This window comes from Humulus lupulus, chromosome 5 (assembly GCF_963169125.1).
Source record: "Humulus lupulus chromosome 5, drHumLupu1.1, whole genome shotgun sequence".
Taxonomy (NCBI): domain Eukaryota; kingdom Viridiplantae; phylum Streptophyta; class Magnoliopsida; order Rosales; family Cannabaceae; genus Humulus; species Humulus lupulus.
The window spans coordinates 156,536,214-156,555,754 of record NC_084797.1 but is presented as its reverse complement, the minus strand read 5'-3'; the positions used below and the strand labels follow the sequence as shown (position 1 = coordinate 156,555,754).

The following is a 19,541-nucleotide window of genomic DNA, read 5'->3' as shown; positions in this document are numbered from 1 at the left end:
TCTTACATGTAGGAAATACTTATTCCAGGATCTTTATTTATTTTCATGCAATTTACATATTATCAAACAACACATGAAAAGTCCTAGAACATGATCCTATGAAATTGATATAAATACAGAGTAAAGTAAAAGCATACATTATGCAACGGAACTAGAACAACTCATTTGTAACGCCCTGGATAGCCAAGACCGCTACAGTACTATGTACTTATAAAGGTGCAGGACTCGCTAGTCAAGTCATTGATTTGAAAACGTGTCACTAGACATGTAAGATCTATGGTTAAAAAGGTTTCAGTCTTAAAAGACTCATTTCATATATTTAAACTGTAATAAACAAGGGATCCCATAAACACAAAGTTAAAATAAGTTTACAGACTTCCAAAAGTACATAAGTATCCACTAGCCATACTAAGGCAAAACAGACAGTCTTTAGGTTCCATGTCCTTGCCTAGACCTCAACCGTGGCGGCCGAGCACCTGGCTATGTACATTCCGCTCGCCGAGCTCTCCAGTCAGGGCTGATCTAACTTGCCCTTGCCTTTACCTGCACCACGTAGCACCCGTGAGCCAAGGCCCAGCAAGAAAACATCACAGATAACTCAAACAATAATAACAGACAAATAACTCAATATGCACGTATACTCACTAGATAGTCCACAACAGATAATCAGCATATACAATCCAATACAAGATACATTCTACCACATATACTGCTCATATCACATAATAATCAGGGCCGACGACTTAGGCCACGCCCTCTGTTTAACCCACTGACTCTGGCCCGCTTAAACCAAGCTCAGTGCATAATAAGCTGTCCTCGGCTACCAGTGGCCGAGCCGCGCCCTGTACGCTAGTGAGACCCTTGGCACCCTTAGCCCGTTGGTTCACTAACTGGCTTGCATGGCATAATACCATCCTTTCAAGCTTTTACAATAGGGAGCCCTTAGTCCCGTCTCATATAATCAACCAGGTGCAGTTTTCTTACCTTTAGCTTTCAGATGAGTTAGTTACGGGCGATACTCCTTGAGCGCGATCCGATCCTCGAGCCCTAGCTTAACACCTAGTCACAACCATGAAGAAAGACACCATTAACAACCTTAAATAGGCTTTCAAGCCAAGTTCTAGTACTCGGAACATTGAACTTCACCAAATATGGTAAAAGACTCAACCCCGAGCACCCTAGGTTAAATTCCCAAGCCTAAAATCTTAAAATCCAAAATCCCATAAGTGTCGCGGCATAGGCCACCCATGCCGCGGCATGGCCCCCAAACAGAGCCATCCAAGGCACAAAATTAGGTAAGGGCCGCGGCATTGCTTGGACCATGCCGCGGCCCGCCCTCCTTCCTCAGCATGCAACAACCTTGAAGGGTCGCGGCTCACCAAGAACTATGCCGCGGCCCGACCCTTCGAACCCAGAAAAAACCACCATTTTCAATCTCTAAACCTCACCTTAAGATATCCCAAAGCCCCCAACATAAAACCAATTAACTCCCAATTTCTTTAACATGATCTAAGCAACATAATTCCCAAGAAAACACAGTCTATCACACTCTAATCCTCTCATTTCCATTTCTAAAACCCAAGTGCTACAAACACCCAAACTAGCCACTCAAACACAATCTAGAACCTCTAAACTTGGAGTTAGAACTCACCTTTGCTGTAGAATCATTTCACCAAGCTGTGGCCAAGCTAGGTCCCCAAGTTCCCTTCCTAATTCTGCCTTAGATCATCACAACTAAACTTGCTTCAGCACTTAACCAAAACCCAGCTAAAACTCATAATTCAACCATAAAAAATAGAGTTAGATGCTTACCTTAAATCTTGCTCCAGTTCCTTGATTAAACCCCTGAGCTAGACTCCCAAATCCACTCTACAAATCTCAGAATTCCAACTTGCTTCTCCCTTAAGTTTTCTGTGTTTTTCTCTCCTTGGTTTCCTTTGAGCGTGTAAGTGAGCTGAGAGAAAATGCTTAGTCGGTTTGTGTTTTTCTTCTAAAGGCTTCCTTAAGTCTAACTTATCCATTAAGTTAATCCCAAGGCTCGGGGTACCGAAACCGTCCCCGAGGCCGAAATGGTAAAATCCCCCAATATTCCTGCCAAGACACCCTAACCTCAAATATATCTCCAATTATTTATTTTCATCACCAGATAGTCTAAATCACTACCTGATACCTAAAATACCCCTGACTTGCCCAAAGTCAATTATAATACCCCGTTGTGACTTTTCCCGCTATCTAGCCCTAGGATCGTCTCGAGTCTCCAGCTGCAGATTTATCCACATCATAATGTGGTTCTCGCATATATCACATATCATATTACCACATAATATAATCAATTATCATATAAGCATCATTAAACATATAATAACTCATTAAATCACAATTATTCCAGTAATGCCCTCCTGGCACACTAATCAAGGCCCTTAAGCCTTATTAGTGAATTTGGGTCGTTACATCATTCCTTCAATCTCTCAAACCCATGACTCCTTTCTGTAACAGAGTATTATCAAGAGATTGAACTGGATGATCAGCAACACAGTCTTCCTCACCAAGCCTTTGATCAACATAGAACTAGTGTGGGTTGGTTCTCAATACATGAGATAGAGATCTAGAAGAGAAGAAGAGATAGTGGCTAAGAAATTATTAAATTTTCTAGGTTTTCACTTACCCAATGAATCAACTGAGACTGACTTCCTTATGAATACACCAGATATTATATTCCTTATATAGGCAACTTAATGGGATTTATTCAATTTTAAATTTAAATTTATATTAATTAAAATAATAAATAAAATCATAAAAGCCTTAGGCTCCCACAAATGAGCATGGGCTCAATGTCTTTGTTTTGAATTAAAATCCCAATTTGGCCTAAATTCAAAACCTTTTATTTATTTTTTTAATTAATTAATTAAATCCTTATTCAAATTAACTAATTATAATTTGAAACTTGATTTAATATTATTTATTTATATTGACATCAATTTATCAATATTAATAAATTTACCCAAAGATTCTCTTTTATTCTCTAAATCTCACATCTCTGTAAAATTTCCAAAATTGACCTAGTCAACTTTAAAAATCCTAATTGATAATTAAATCAATTAATTGAGACATTCTAGATGATTTACTCGAAGGTGATGCGGGGACCATGGATCCTTTAAATCAAGCTCCGATAAATTACCGTGAATTTATTTACGAATAATTTCACTACCTTATTAATTTCCTCGTGACTCCAATATAGACTCAGAATTGGACTTTTGAATTCACAGAACGTATTTTCCAACTCATAAATACGTTATCCATTGTTATAACCATTATCGTCAGTCAATCATCTATTGATGACTTACTAACAAGTTGGGTGCAAATTACCGTTTTAACCCTCATAAGTATTTTATCCTTCAATCCCACTAAGTTCCTTTATAAATGATATTTCCGTGAACTTAATCACAGAAATGGGATCTCAATCATTTAACCTTTTGAACAATGCAATTAAAGAAATCATCTTTTCACTTCTCATACAGAAGTTGTAGAATTCACAGCCATGAGTAATATTCCCACTCAATTACACTACTAAATCTCCAAGATGTAAGTATGGGCTAGACCGTAGGGTAAGCTGGTAACGAACAAGTCAAAAGATTTAAATAATATAATTAGCAGAATATTATCACTTAGAATTAAGATCGACTTAACTTATGGTCAACGTTGTGACATTGGTTAGATTCGATAACAACGATACTTATTTATCTATCAATGATCAATATCAGTCCTAGTTCGATGTAATAAAATATGTTGACGCCGTTTTTCGTAAACTTAAAATGTAGAGCACGTAAACAGTAAAAACTATGGCAAGAATAACACAGTAGAACAATGAAATTTTTTTACGTGGTTCAGTAGTTAACTCTGCCTAGTCCACAAGTCTTTTTTATTAGAACTTATGAAATTTCTGGAAATTCTTCAGGGATAAATTCTCCAGAGATTCTCTCAAGATCACAAAATTTCGGTCCTTTACAATGGTACATGACTTCTCTATTTATAAAGGAGATAATAGAATACAATCCCACACGTCTTGGGAAGTTATTCTGTTCATCAATAAATTTGATGACTTTAAAGTTTGTAACTCCTATATACAAGGAAACGTCCCCTGAAGACCAGGGGGCGTATAACCGACTAGTTAATATCCCTTTATTGTAGGGAAGTTACAACAATAAATATCTCTTGAATGCATGGACTGCGTCTCCTCAGGTGACCCATTAAGTCGTTCGAGACCAGCGATCAGCATCATGCCAGTCTAGGTCTCTGAGTAAATTACGAGTTATATTACATTCCCCAAGACTAGCTCGAAGTGGGTAAATATCACCGAAGCCACCTTATTTCGAGCTCACACCCATGCCAAGCTCGAACCACTTGATCCGAGGCCACCAGACAATGGACGTACTCTGATGTTCTTTCTTTCGAGCTTATAAGGACTTCGAGGCTACCTATCTTTGAGGTTGCCACCTATTTTGGGGATTTGGCGTCTAGATTACGAACATGTATTTTAGCTATCGTGAGCTCACACCTGACAAATCCAGCTTTCGAGGTCACAACCTCAAATCTCAAAATCTGGGTGTAACAAAATACATCTAATCTTCAGTAGATCATATCGTAGATTTCCTAATTAGTGAAAATCCAATGCACTGATCTAATCATAGGGCTGGTTCTTTTAAACATATAATTACAACTATAATCCACTGTGACCCAGTCACTATAATTGTAACTATCCATATGTTCGGGATTTTATAATTGTTTGTATTATTTCAATAATCATGTAATAAAACAAGCAAGCAATACCGTTGTCAAACTAAATGATTTCTAATACTTTTATTGACAATATGAAATCGTGTTACATGTTCGACATGGTTTTATAAGGGCATAAAACCCAACAAACTCCCATTTACCCTTTTAAAACAAATGGGACATGATTCTCAAAAGCATGCATTCGACATGCTTCACAATTATGCTCTCTGCTTATATCTTTGTAAATGGATATGAAAGATTGCCTTCCAATACTATCTTCATAACCTTCACATCACGTCTTCGTCACACATCCTCGATAATGTGGTACTTTCTCTCTATATGCTTTGCTCCTTTCTAGTTTCGAGGTTCTTTCGAAATTTCCATTGCCTCATTACTGTCACTAGACAAAATGAGTGGTTTATCCATTTATGGAATAACACCAAGATCCGTATAGAATTTCCTCAGCCAGACTATTTCCTTAGCCGCATAGACGCAGTTATGTACTCAGCCTCCAAAGTGGATTCCGAAACGACAGATAGCCTAACACTTCTCCAAATCACAGCTACTGATATGGTAGACAACCTTTTACTTCTCCAAATCATAGCTCCACCCCGAATAGTAAACACCTTTTTAAGAAGTAGACTTCTTGTCATCAACATCAATCTAAAATCTGAATCTGTGTAGCCCAACAGGTTCAATGATCCATCTGAAAAGACTAACATATAGTCTCTAGTCCATCAAAGATACTGACCCCCTCTATTGTTCATTTCCAAAGTTTTACTGACACTTGCTCACCACTCCCACTGCATAACAGATCTTTGGTCACAACATACAACATAGGATGCATTAGATTTCTAATTGAAAATGCATACGGAATTCGTTAAATCTTTTCTTTCTCTTGAGGAGTTTGTGGAGACTGTTGCTTAGAAAAATAAATTCCATGTCAAGATGCTAAACATCCTTTCTTGGAATTTTTTACAAAGTAACGACCAAGCACCTCACCAAAGTAGGTCGCTTGAGTTAGAGCCAAAATTCAGTTATTTCTATCACTAATGTTCTGGATACCAAGAACACGACTTTCTTCAACAAAATCTAGAATTTTGTTTCCAGCCAGTTCTTTATGTTTGATAATTTCTTGACATTGTTTCCAATGAATAAGATATCATATACATAAAGGATTAAGAACACCACAATGTCTTTTTCCCTAAGTTTTCAAACATAAGGGTCAACTACATTTTGTTCAAAAGCATAGGTCTTAATGTTTCCATTTAACCTTAAGTTCTAGGAGCGCGAAGCTTGTTTAAGTCCATAGATTGACCTACTCAGCTTGCAGACTTTCTTGTCCAACTACATTAAATCCTTTTGATTGATCCATGTTAATGGTCTCATTAAGATTGCCATTAAAAATGCTTCTTTGATTTCCATTTTCCTTATCTCTTAATCAAGAGTTGTGGCTATGGATAAGACTATTAAATGAATTTTAACATGGCTACTGGAGAAAAAGTTTTTTCTAAGTCAACTTTCTCTCTCTACCACGAGTCGAGCCTTAAATGTCTAGACCTTTCCATAAGTGCCTCTCTTCTTCTTATAGATCCACTTGCAACCAATGGGCCTAAAGTCCAATGGCACATCTACAAGATCTCAGACAAATTAAGAGTACTTTGACTCTATTTCCTGGTACTTTGCTTCGAGTCAAAGATCCCTTTTAGACATACTCGTTGCTTGTTTGAAGGCCAACAAATCAACGTTACTTGTATCCCCAACTAGCTCGCGGGTTTCACTATCCATTTCATAGGTACCGGGTTCTGAGAAACCCTCCCACTATGACGAGGCATCGTAAATTTTTAACTTGGATTAGTGGTTTCTAAATCTACCTTGTTTTCATCAACTTGCGTCACTAAGGATGGAACAATAGTTGATCATTTTTCCATCTAATACTATTTTACTATAAGAGTTGAAATTCATTATGTAGTTATTATCCAGAAAAGTAGCATTTGTAGAGCCAAACACTTTCTTGTCTACTGGACTAAACAGACCACCCTGTGTACCTTTTGAATAGCCATCAAACCAGCAAACGTTATTTGACCTTTTGTCGTTCAACAGTCCCAGATTTAGCTATCTTAACCAACTCGTTATTTAGAGCATAGGGTTCGTTTAGTTGCAATAGGTATAGCCTATTTTTCATACATCCACCTCACAATTCACATCGATTTAGAGAAATAGGATTTTATTACTTGTGAAAGTAACTACAAATTATTGTTGATGTAATAAGAAAAAATGAAATTAAAAATGTCCATTGAAAATTAGAATAAAATAATAATTGTCTTAAAAAAATATATTTATTTCCAAAATTCATTCAAGCTTATCCTTTTGTCTTGTTTGATATGAACAACCCTTGATGGATTCAAAATTGTGGCTTTTTATCCTTCATGGCTTTCCCAATGCTAAAAAGGTGTAAAAAAATACATGCATGTTTAGTAGATCTTGATTCAGCGATCCAAAACTGAAGTATCATCCTCTAAAATCACATGTATCCAAGATAAATTTAATTATCTTGGGTTCCATATGCCTTGAGTCCTGAGAAATCTTGTTCTAATTCCCAGTCTCCTTGCAGTTGGAAACACTCCCCTTTATTGTACTTATAATCAAGCATTGCTCCAAGATGGTTTGCAACATTTGGTGCCTTGCCAGTGGACTTCTTATTATTTTTGTATGAATTTCTTCCTCATTTGCTCTTTGAAGAAGAAGCTTAAAGCTCATTGAGACTCGAATCGTTTGAGATTGTAGAAGTCCACTGGCAACAATCCTCAACAAAAATAGGAATATATTAGCATCGTTTCCTTTGCTCGAACCACCATCAACAATCCTCTTTTGAAGGATTTGGTGATCGTTGCATAGAAAAAATAGGAATATATTCTATCATCGCAAAGTTGATGTTGGACAAACGTTTCATGAGGTTCCCACCATAGAGTAACCTTTTAGAGATTAGAAAGAGTATGAGGTTGGAAGCGTAGAGCTACGATTATTAACTAAGTAGAAATCAACGCATTGCTTGACAAACATTTATTCATTAAATTTTTAGAAATAGCATAACATACAAAATGTTTTGAGATAAGCAAAATACTAAAACTATTATCTTCTATTTCTTAGGTACTTTAACTACTCATGTGTAAAACGCCATTAAATTAATACTTTGTAAAACATTTACATGCTTATAAACCTAAAGAAGAAAACCACGTATTATATGAAAATCCTAATGTGGCCTTGCTAAAACATGCAAGTTGGGCCCAATAGTTTAAAATAAAATAAAAGTTCTCATGCAACGTTTTAAAAATATATATAAAGCTCAAGTCCCACTGATAAGTTCTAAAAAAAACATAACATCGTTCTTAAGATATTGACATTAAGCTAATCGTTTGCTCGCCCATAGGATAGCCATGCACACCCTCACGTCCGAACTCCCCACATCACCACGCGTGCCAAAGAGAAATCTTATTTGCTACTTGGAAGGGAAAGTAAGGGGGTAATCTAAATGCTCAGTAAGAAAGTACAAATAACAGACAAGGAAAAACACAACAAAACATAATCTTATCGTAAGACTCCTACAACGTCATATACATACATTGTCAAACATTGCACTTAACGTCATCATCATACATAGTTATCATGCATCATATATCATAATCATGATCAAACATCATCATCATAAACATTATCATCATAAGCATCATCATCATATCTTTGTTAACATGGCCCCCTATCTTGTCCATGTCACATCTTGAGGTAAACAGGAGGCTCTAGTCCTTGAATAATCTCAGCGCGTCTGCCCTATGTGTTACGTATTTATATCCTTAGTAACTCGGGTTACGTCTTAGATCTTAAGTAACTCATTTGTTTTGTCTCATTCAACATGCTAACAACAATTTACATATCATACAACATACAGAAATACATGCAATCCAGTAGAATCAACACAAAAAGGATATACATGGTTCATCAGATCTCACCATATCAATTAACAACAACATTTCATACTTCATATCACAAAGTATATCATCATACATAGCATTTATCTTCATACAAACCAATCTTACCGTTCATAGCATAAATAAACAAAATTCTAACTTCCTTACCTTAGGTCCGAGCAAAGGAAAAATTGAACAACTTCATAAGGAGCCTATAACCATAATCAAATAGCATTCCTTAGTATCACATAAGACTTTCTTGTGCCCAACTCATATGGTCATGCACACATGGTGAAATCTACACATATTTTCCAAGCAGTCACATTTTATACTTAAAATCACAAAAAGAATAATGCAACTTCTACCTATTATACATGCATGGTTTTCAAGTAAAAATCATATTGTTGAATATTATACATATTTTTTAACATAAAAGTGCATTTGCATGTGACATGCATACGTCGGAACGTTGTAAAAAAGTGAAGTTTAAAGTAATAATTCCTACGCGCTTATTTCTATCATTTTCAAAATAAAGATTTAGCAACATACTTTCTTACCCTTATTTATTTCTTTTAAAACCCTAGTTGATTAAACCTCTTAAGATATTATATTTTATTCTATAAAAATAATTTATTTAGCCATTTAAAAATATAATAAATCCATTTATTATTTTTAAATTGCATAGGACTAACAAAAACTTGAAACTATTTAAAGTACCTATAAATATCATGTTCCCTTAGAAAATAACAATTTTATTTAAATTAATAAAATTAGAAAATTGATGTGAGAAAAATATAATTTCTAGGTGTGAGAAAATATATTTTTCTTGTATTATTTAAGACTTGATTTTACTTAACAAAACATCATATGTGATCATCAAGTAATTATTTTAATTTATTAAACTAAACTTTCAGCCACCATTTAATTTATTTAAAAATCACAAGTGAATTAATCTCAACATCTTTCTTAATTAAAATAAAGAAATCATACCCATTAAAAGTGAATACTCAAGGTTACATTTAAAATTACTGTTTTTAATATTTACATAGTTTAGGGTGTTATATTATTTCAACAAACACACAAACTTTCTTTCTTTTAAAATACTTTTTCAACATTTTTACCAAAAATTCCAGTAACAAAATAAACCCTAAAAAATCACCATCTTCAAATGAAAAACTCATATTTTCCCTAAAAATATTAAAAAAAAATATTGTAATTATTTATTTGAGTAAAATAATCAATTTAATGTAAATTAAAATTCCCTTAAATTCATAAAATCATCATAGTACTTGCCAAAAATATTTATGCATGCAAATCATTATTTTCATCATATTCTATACCATTTATACACAAAAATCAGCAAGCATAACAAGCCATGAAATCCATCTTTTTTATATCATGCTTCACAAAAATTTACACAATAATCATACATGTTTAAATCTATACAAATAAATCACCAACCCTAGCATGTATCTATTATCATGTTGGTATTCTAAGAAAAATCCTGATCATCACATATACATTCAAACCATAGGCATAAATCAAGATCAATCATACATATACATGGCACAAGAACCCTAGGCCGAAATTCACATGACCTAAACATAAAATAAAATCAAAATTCTCATCAACATATTCATCAACTTTCACAGATTCAATAACAAGAAATCAAAATAAATTGGCATGCCAATATTTACGTAGGATCCTAGAACATGGATCTAATAAAATTAAAATAACAATCATACAAGGAGGATCCCTATACATGCATAAGACAATACCTATCATGAACATGAACATAGAATATCCAAAAATCAACATATCCCAAACATTCAACCTCACAAGTATGCTTATCAACATAAACAAAAAGAAAAACATCATGAACCCTAGATTAAGACTAGGCCAAAACCCCTCATCAAAACAATCCCTCAAAACAACAACCAACACAATATTTATAAATCAAGATCCATCACCACAAGGTTGATTCTCCTCTTGGGCACCTATAATTTTATAATTTTCGAACCCCAATAAGAACAAGGAAGAAAACAAAAGAAAAAGGAGAACATCATTACTCTAGATTCATAAAGAAGAGAATAAAAGAAAAAGAAACAACATAATTCCTTACCTACACCTCCGGATTTTGAATCCCTTCTTCTTCTTCCTCTCCTTCTTTCTTTCCTTCTTCCTTTCTCTCTCTAGCTCGTGCTCTTCCTCTCTCTCTCTCTAGCCGTGGGTTCCAATGAGTAGAAATGCTCTTCTATTCTTTCCTTGCCTATTTACTCTAATCTAGCCCACAATAGCCTAATGAAAGGAAAGGTAAGTTTCCTATTTGTGTTTATTTTCATTTATTTTGTTTTTTATTTTATTTTATCTTAATTATAGGAAAATAAGAATGCATAAAGATGACAACATCTTTTCCTATTTTATCAAATGGTCTTCCAATCAAGTTATTCTAAGACCAAACCAATTAGGAAAGAAAATCCCTCATTTCCCACTCTCCTACATGTCACTTCTCCTGTCCTCTTCTTTATTTTATATTTTTTTTTCCACCAATTGAATAAAATAAAACTAATAAAAAGAAACAATAAAGTGTGTAGAAAATTCTATACAAGTGCACCATGAAACCATGCACATGCATACACTCAATCACTAGGGTGCATCACTACCTACCATGAACCATGGTGCATTCAACCAAAACTCAATTATTCACAAATTAAAAATAAATAAATAAACAATGAACAAATAAACTTAAAAAAAAATCTACTGAACAATTCTAACAATTAATTTAAACAAATAAATAAAACTAATTCACAACACTTAACAATTAAATAAAACAAAGCACAAAATTTAATAACTAAAAAATTTTTTGGTGCGCTAAAATATACCCTCCTTAAAAAAAAATTTGTCCTGAAATTCTTTCTTATCAAATAATTCAAGGTATCTTTCTCTCATGTCCTCCTCCAGCTCCCATGTTGCTTCTCGTTTCGCACTATTCTTCCACAGGATCTTAACAAATGGAATCTTTCTGGATCTCAGATCCATGATTCCCCTTTCAATAACCCGCTTTGGTTGTTCATCATAACTCAGGTCCTGCTTCAGCTATAACAGCTCGTAACTAAATACATGAGAGGGATCTGACACGTACTTACGCAACATCAAGATGTGAAAGACATTATGCATTTCAGCTAGTGCTGGGGGCAGTGCCAAACGATATGCAACTTGCCCTACCCTGTCCAAAATCTCAAATGGACCTATATATCTAGGGCTTAACTTCCCTTTCTTTCCAAAACGCACAACACTCTTCATCGGTGAGACTCTTAAGAAGACAAACTTGCCCACTGAAAACTAGATGTCCCTTATCTTAACGTCCGCGTAACTCTTTTGCCTACTCTCCACGGTAAGCATCCTTTGGCGAATTTTCTCGATCGCCTCACTGTCTTCCCTAACGGCCTTAGGGCCTAAGATCTGTTTCTCCCCAACTCCATCCCAGTGTAAAGGAGATCTACACTTGCGCTCATAAAGCATATCATAGGGAGCCATCCCAATAGTGGATTATAGGAGAACTCCATTAGGGGTAGGTATTGGTTCCAAGACTCTGAAAATTCCAAGGCACAACATCTCAACATGTCCTCTAGAATCTGTATAGTTCTCTCAGACTGCCCATCAGTATGAGGATGAAACGCAGTGCTAAACTTTAGCCTTGATCCCATAGCTCTCTGTAGTCCCTTCCAAAAGTTTGATGTGAACATTGACCCTCAATTATAAATTATTGACTTTGGAACCCCATGAAGTCTCAATATTTCACTCCCATATAAATTTGCATATTGGTCCGCTGAGTAGGTGGTCTTAACTAGTAGAAAATGGGCAGACTTAGTGAGTCTATCCACTATTACCCAAACAGAATCATGTTGCTTTGTGGTCCTGGGTAACCCTACAACAAAATCCATTGCTATATCCTCTCATTTCCATTCCGGAACGTAAAGAGGTTGAAGTAACCCTGTGTTCTGGCATGTCACATATTTGGCAACAAACTCAATAATATCCCTCTTCATACCAGGCCACCGATACAGCTCCTTAAGGTCTTGGTACATCTTCGTAAACCCTGGGTGCAAGGAGTAGGGTGTTGTATGTGCCTCTTTCATAATAATTTCCTTAATCTCACCATTATCAGACACACAAATCCTATCCTTGTATCGCAGCAATCCACCGTTGGACATGGTGAAATCAGTGCTACCACTTTCTTGTACCAAAGCCTCTTGCTTTATTAGGGCTTCATCCACTTTCTATCCTTCTCTAATTTGTTCCAGTAGGGAGGATTGTAATGTGAGGTTCACTAGTCTTCCTATCACAAGTTCGATGTCGGCGATTATAATCTCCTTCTTAAGAGGCATCTCTATTGCGTCCAGTGCTGAGACACTCCCATATCCCCGCCTACTCAATACATCAGCAACCACATTAGCCTTGCCTGGGTGGTATAGAATTTCACAATCGTAGTCTTTCACTAATTCCAACCACCTTCCCTGTCTCATATTTATTTCCTTCTACGTGAAGAAGTATTTCAGACTTTTGTGGTGAGTGTAGATTTCGCACTTGTTCCCGTATAGGTGATGTCTCCATATCTTTAGTGCTAACACCACTGCTGTCAACTCTAGATCATGAGTGGGATATTGTTGCTCATAATCCTTGAGTTGTCTGGAAGCATAAGCTACCACCTTCCCATTATGCATCAACACACACCCTAAGTTGTTCTTTGACGTGTCACAATACAACACAAATTTCCCGCCCTCTGTGGGAACACAAAGGATAAGTGCGAAAATCAACTTATCCTTCATGGTCTGAAAGATTTCTTCACATTTGTTGGTCCATGCAAACTTTTGATGTTTGTGGATTAAGTTGGTCAAGGGAGTGGCGATCATTGAGAAATCCTCGACAAACTTCCGATAATAACCCGCCAATCCTAAGAAGCTTCGAACCTCTGAGGCATTCTTCGGCTAGGGCCAGTCTCTAATGGCCTTGATCTTGGATGGATCTACTGCTATCCCATTCTTGGACACTATATGCCCACAGAAAGTTACTTGTTCCAGCCAAAACTCACACTTATAGAACTTAGTGCATAACTAATGTTCTCGTAGTCTTTTCAGGGTCAACCTCAAATTCTCCTCATGCTCCTCCTTGGTCTTTGAGTAGATAAGGATATCTTCTATGAACACTACCACAAACTTGTCCAAATAGTCCATAAATGCCTTTCTCATCATGTCCATGAATGTTGCTAGGGCGTTAGTGAGTCCAAAAGGCATCACTACGAACTCATAGTGTCCATAACGAGTTCTAAATGTCGTCTTCAGAATGTCTCCCTCTTTCACTTTTAACTGATGGTACCTAGATTGCAGATCAATCTTTGAGAATACTGCTGCCCCTTGCAGTTAATCAAAAAGGTCATCTATCCTAGGTGTGGACGCTCAATATTCTGCGCCCATAAAAGATCCCAGGCGCATGCTAAGGTCCCATGAAGGCCAAAATGCGTGCCTGAACCGCGGGACACTCAGGCCATCGACCTTGGGTGTCAGCCTCGCATTGACTCGAGATGCACGAGGTCTCAGCCGCGTCACCCAGGTGGCCTCGCTCGGACACGCGCGCATGGATGGCCACGCCCAGGAGGCCTCGCTCAAACACCCCTTGGCGCGCGCAGATGGCCTCGCCTGGCCACGCCCAGGCGGCCTTGCTCGGACATGCGCGCGCGGATGACCACACCCAGGCGGCCTCGTTCGGACACCCCCTTGGCGTGTGCAGATGGCCTTGCCTAGCCATGCCCAGGCGGCCTCGCTCAGACACGCACGCGCGGATGGCCACACCCAGGCGGCCTCGCTCGGACACCCCCTTGGCGCGCGCAAATGGCCTAGCCTGGCCACGCACGGGTGGCCTTACCCGCGCATGCCCCTGGCGCGCGGCACGCCTGTCTCGCTCAGCCCCGACGCCAAGTGGCCACGCGAATGGGCCACACGTCAAAGGAGCCTCTCCACCTAGAGGCTCGCGAGGAAGTCATCTCACCACGCACCCATCTGTCAAGGCCCCATGCCTATCACTTATGCACGCAGGTGACCTCGGGGTGCTTCAGGCACCTCGCATCAAGGACCCGAGAGCCTCGCCTCACGCCATCACCTTTATGCATGCCAAGTGTTCCGTTCCCTATGCCTTGGGGGCCCCGATGCTCAGGGACCCGGGTGCGAGTTGAGTGGAATGTACTTGTACAATCTCATACTGGGTACGACCCTTAAGACCTTGTACGTCGAAGTACGGACACCTGTACCAGCAGGAGAGTGGGAGTGCTGGAATAAGAGTTATGGCCCGTACGTCTACGGCCAGGAGTCAGAGTCGACACCACTACCACCTGCGCCACTATGCTTTCCACCACTCATCAGACATGGGTATGGACAAGTAGTGGAGGCTTCCTCCTGACACCTGCCCCTGTACTGGATGTACGACCACAACCTCTGAAGCCACTCTCCTGGCATAGTACTTATGTAACTCTTGGTCTCCTGGACCACCATGTACCCAGGGCCATTAGAGCCTACTATAAAATGAACTCTAACCCCACCTGAGGGGGGGTTGGAAAATTTACTGTAGCAAAGGCATGAGAGTGAATGAAAGATTGATTTCTCCATAGTTATTCTGTCATTGTTCTTGAGTTATTACTGAGATTTCTACAGCTTTTTTATTGACGATCCTTACTTGATAATTTTTTCCAACTCAACTTAGTTGACGAGTTCTCACCGTCAACACTAGGCAAAGGATATTTGTTCTTGATGGTGACCTTATTGAGTTCTTCATAATCTATGCACATTCTCATGCTCCCGTCCTTATTTTTCACAAATAGGACTGGTGCTCCCCATGGTGAGTGACTAGGTCTTATGAACCCCTTGTCCAACAACTCCTGTAGCTGATTCTTAAGTTCCTTCAACTCTGCAGGTGCCATTCGATAGGGAGCTTTAGAGATTGGTGTTGTTTCTGGTGAAAGTTCGAACACAAATTAAATTTCTCTATCCGGGGGTAATCCTGGTAACTCCTCGGGAAACACTTCCGGAAATTCACAAAACGATATGCATATTTTCTGGTTTTAATTCTAACTCCTTGGATTTATCTACAACACTAGCTAGATATGCCGAACAACCATGTCGCATCATATTTCGTGCTTCTAGTGCCGCTATTATGGGTGTATGAAAACTCACTAATTCTCCTTTAAAAGAAAAGAGTTCCCATTCTTCTGGTCTGAAGTCCACAATATTTTTCCGACAGTCAATCGTTGCTCCATGTTTGGATAACCAGTCCATGCCAAGTATGGGATCATAATCTGGTATACTTAGTTCTATCAGGTCTATTGGGCATTCCTTGCCCTCTATCGTTATAGGAGTTAACGGTAACCACCTAGTTGACAAAATCATGTCTCCCGACGGTAACATCGTACTAAAATTATGCTCAAATAGTTTACAAGGCATACCCAACTTATCAATTACATTCATGGAAACATAAGAGTGAGTTGCTCCAGAATCAATAAGAACTCTACACATCATACCAGATATAGGGAGCTGACCTGTGACTACGGTGTTGTTGTTGGCTGCTTCATTCTGAGTTAAGGCGAAAACCCATGCTGCCACTAGATTGTTGTTACTGTTTTGTCCTGCTTTCCATTGTGGGCATTCTTTTCTCAGATGTCTTGCCTGACTGTACTTGAAACATTTGTTGGTGTCGGCCTGGCATTCTCTCGAGTGTCATTTTGAGCATTTAGGACACGTGGGGTGCTCTACTCTGTTGCTTTGGTGATTCCCACAGTTTCGATCATTACAGCTACTGTTGCGGTTGTTAGGATGGTTCTAAGTGTTTTGACTATTGTTATTCATGGCCAAGGTTCTTGGTCTCTTATCGGTGCCACTATTCTACCATTCATTAGCTTTCCTCTTGTTTCCCTCATTGGAGCCCTTGTTTCGGCGAGCCTTTCCCCTGGCAGCATTGTCCTTCCATATTCGATCCTCGAAGTATTTTGCCTCAAGTTCCCTATCTAGTACTTTGGCATAAATGACCTCTTTAGTACTGGTCATCTTAACATCCCTCGCAATCATAGGCTTGAGTCCCCTCATGAACCTTTGGACTCCTAGAGCTTCAGTTAGTACAACTTCAGGAGTGGATTTCTCCAACCTATCGAACTTCTGTGCATAATCAATGATAGATAAATTTCCCTGAATCAAAGTCACGAACTCATCTACTTTGGTTGCCAACACGGCCACACTGTAATATTTCTTGCTAAAAGCCTGCAAGAATTCTACCCAAGTCATTGTATTTAGATCTCGAGTCTGTTTAATCACATCCCACCATATCCGCGCATCCAACTTAAGTAAGTGGGCTGCACATGAGATTATCTGGCGATCATTTAACTCCTGTGGATGCCAAAAATCCACCAAATAAAAACTCTTTAGTCCCTGGTTGGAACATAGGGATAAAGGTCACTTATTCTTGCTATTGGGCTCGAGCCTGTAGGCCTTGGTTAATACAGGAGATCATCTCCTGAGAAACAACACATTATGAGCCACAAGGTTTGGCCTTGCTAAGCTAAGGGGCCACAATGAATACTGCAAGGGGATAGGTGCACAAGGCCCTCACATAGTGAGGTTCGACGTGCCCGCGCAAGGCTGACATGCTCACGGGTCAAGATGCACTCATACGCATAAACGCTGCCAAAGACGCCCGGAACATACACCCGTGGATGCTCAATATTCCACGCTTATAAAAGACCCAAAGAACGCACTTAGACCCCCATACGCCTACACTCTCATTGGGTCCTAGGGCCATCAGGCATGCACCCCCTAGCAAGGCCTTCATGCACGCGCCCCTAGCGAGGCCCTCATGCGCGCGCCCCCAGCGAGGCCCTCATGCGCGCGCGCCCCCTAGCGAGGCCATCAGGCACGCGCCACCAGTGAGGCCCTCCATGCGTGCGCCCCCAGCGAGGCCATCAGCCGCGCGGCCCCAGCGAGGCCATCAGCCGCGCGGCCCCAGCGAGGCCCTCATGCTCGCACGCCACCAGCGAGGCCCTCATGCGCGTGCGCCCCCAGCGAGGCCCTCATGCGCGCGTGCCCCCAGCGAGGCCCGTAGGCCACCATCTTCTCGGGAGGTCGTTGCACCATCACGTCACTAGTTTGGATCCATGCCGCAAGGAGACAAGTATAGCTAGGCCCTTCGCCACTAGGAGCCTTGCAAGGCACAGCAAGTGCATGGGTCATTACCACCTCGAATCTATGCCTTGCAAATGAGGGTCACATGGCATTGATCTCATGAGGTACGGAGTCCACTGACAAACTAAAAGGAGTTAGAGTACGGACATAGTACCCACATCAGATAAGTAGTGGAGGTACGAACAAAGTACCATCTGTTGTCCTCACCAGCCACTGCTCTGACACCTGTACCAGGCAGGTAGTGGAGGCATGACCAGGTACAGGAGGTGAGGTGCTCCCATGATCTCTGACCTTGTACCAGAGCCGACACCACTACCCCTGGAACCACTCTCCTATTAGTGTACTTGTGTACCATCTGGTCCCCTGGACCACCATGTACCCAGGGCCATTAGAGCCTACTATAAAATGAACCCCACTTCCACAGAGAAGGGGGTTGGAAAATTCATTGTATGCAGAGGCTATTGAGAAATATACCAAGGCTTGCTCCATTGTTTATCTGTGTTTACTTTTCCTTAAAGTTTACTCTTAGTTCTTATATAAACATCACCTGACTTACCTTTGATTTTTTCGATCTAATTTCATTGACGAGATTTCACCGTCAACAGTTTGGCGCCGTCTGTGGGAAGAACAAGCATCAAGCCAGTGTTCTTCCATCATTTCCAACAAAGAAAGATGCTAAGACATTCAAAACGCCTATGGAAAATACAAGAGCTTGAGGTTCGCCGACACGAAGTAGAGCGGAGGCCTTCCAAGAAAGACCCCCTTCTCCCCGAGCATGGAGGTGGACCAGAAGAACCTCTTCCCCCAGAGGAGGAGAGGGAAGCATCGTCCCCAGCTACCCAGCCCGACGGAGGTCATTCAGAGCCACTAGTGTATCCACTTAATCGACCCCGGTTGACCCCACACTCAGGCCACCAGGACCCCGGTCCCTCGACGCACTGCCCAGGCAAGGGTCTCGGGGTACGCTCGGTAAGTTCCAGCTCAAGGACGCGTTTCTACAAGGATGAGATTCACGAGTTGCATAAAAAGACTAGGAGGCTGGAAACCATGATAGAGAACATGCAGAAGGTTTTAAACAACCTACGGCAAGGGAAGTCAAGCATACCCCTCCCAAAGCGTAAAGGGAAGGAGCATGAAAAAGGGGAAAACACTGTCCCCATAGACAATGGGGGAACCCAACTTTCCGCCAGTAAAACCCCCCAAGCAAAGTACCATGGGGGACATAGGCCAACGAAATGTCCCCAGGAGCATAGGCAGAGAGAAGATGATGGTCATAAGAACGAGGCCGAAGTCCCCTCAAAAGGGGCACCCCCTGGCCTAAGAAAAGAGCTCCATGGGGAGAGGTCAGAAGTAAGAGACGTACCCCCCGCGGTTCCACCGAGGGACACAACCAAGGCAAGGGATCAACCCGAGAACTCACAAAATTCCTTATGCAAAAAGAGGAGGGGACTAGACACCAAAATGCGAAGCCCTCGAGGTAAGATCACCACTGCACTTGGGGGGCACATGGATGACGGAGAATTCGACCGTGATTCACCCTTCACAAGGGATATTCAGGCTGAACAAATGCCCACTGGCTTCAGAG

General features: G+C 40.0%; 1 long non-coding RNA gene across 1 annotated transcript; it reads right to left on the bottom strand.

Moving 5' to 3' along the window:
* Positions 1-282: 282 nt before the first annotated feature.
* On the bottom strand, positions 283-927 carry LOC133780679 (uncharacterized). Its single transcript, XR_009869506.1, has 2 exons — positions 646-927; positions 283-543 (listed from the first exon to the last, which is right to left on the bottom strand). It is a non-coding gene; the product is annotated as an uncharacterized LOC133780679 (long non-coding RNA).
* Between the last annotated feature and the right edge of the window lie 18,614 nt (positions 928-19,541).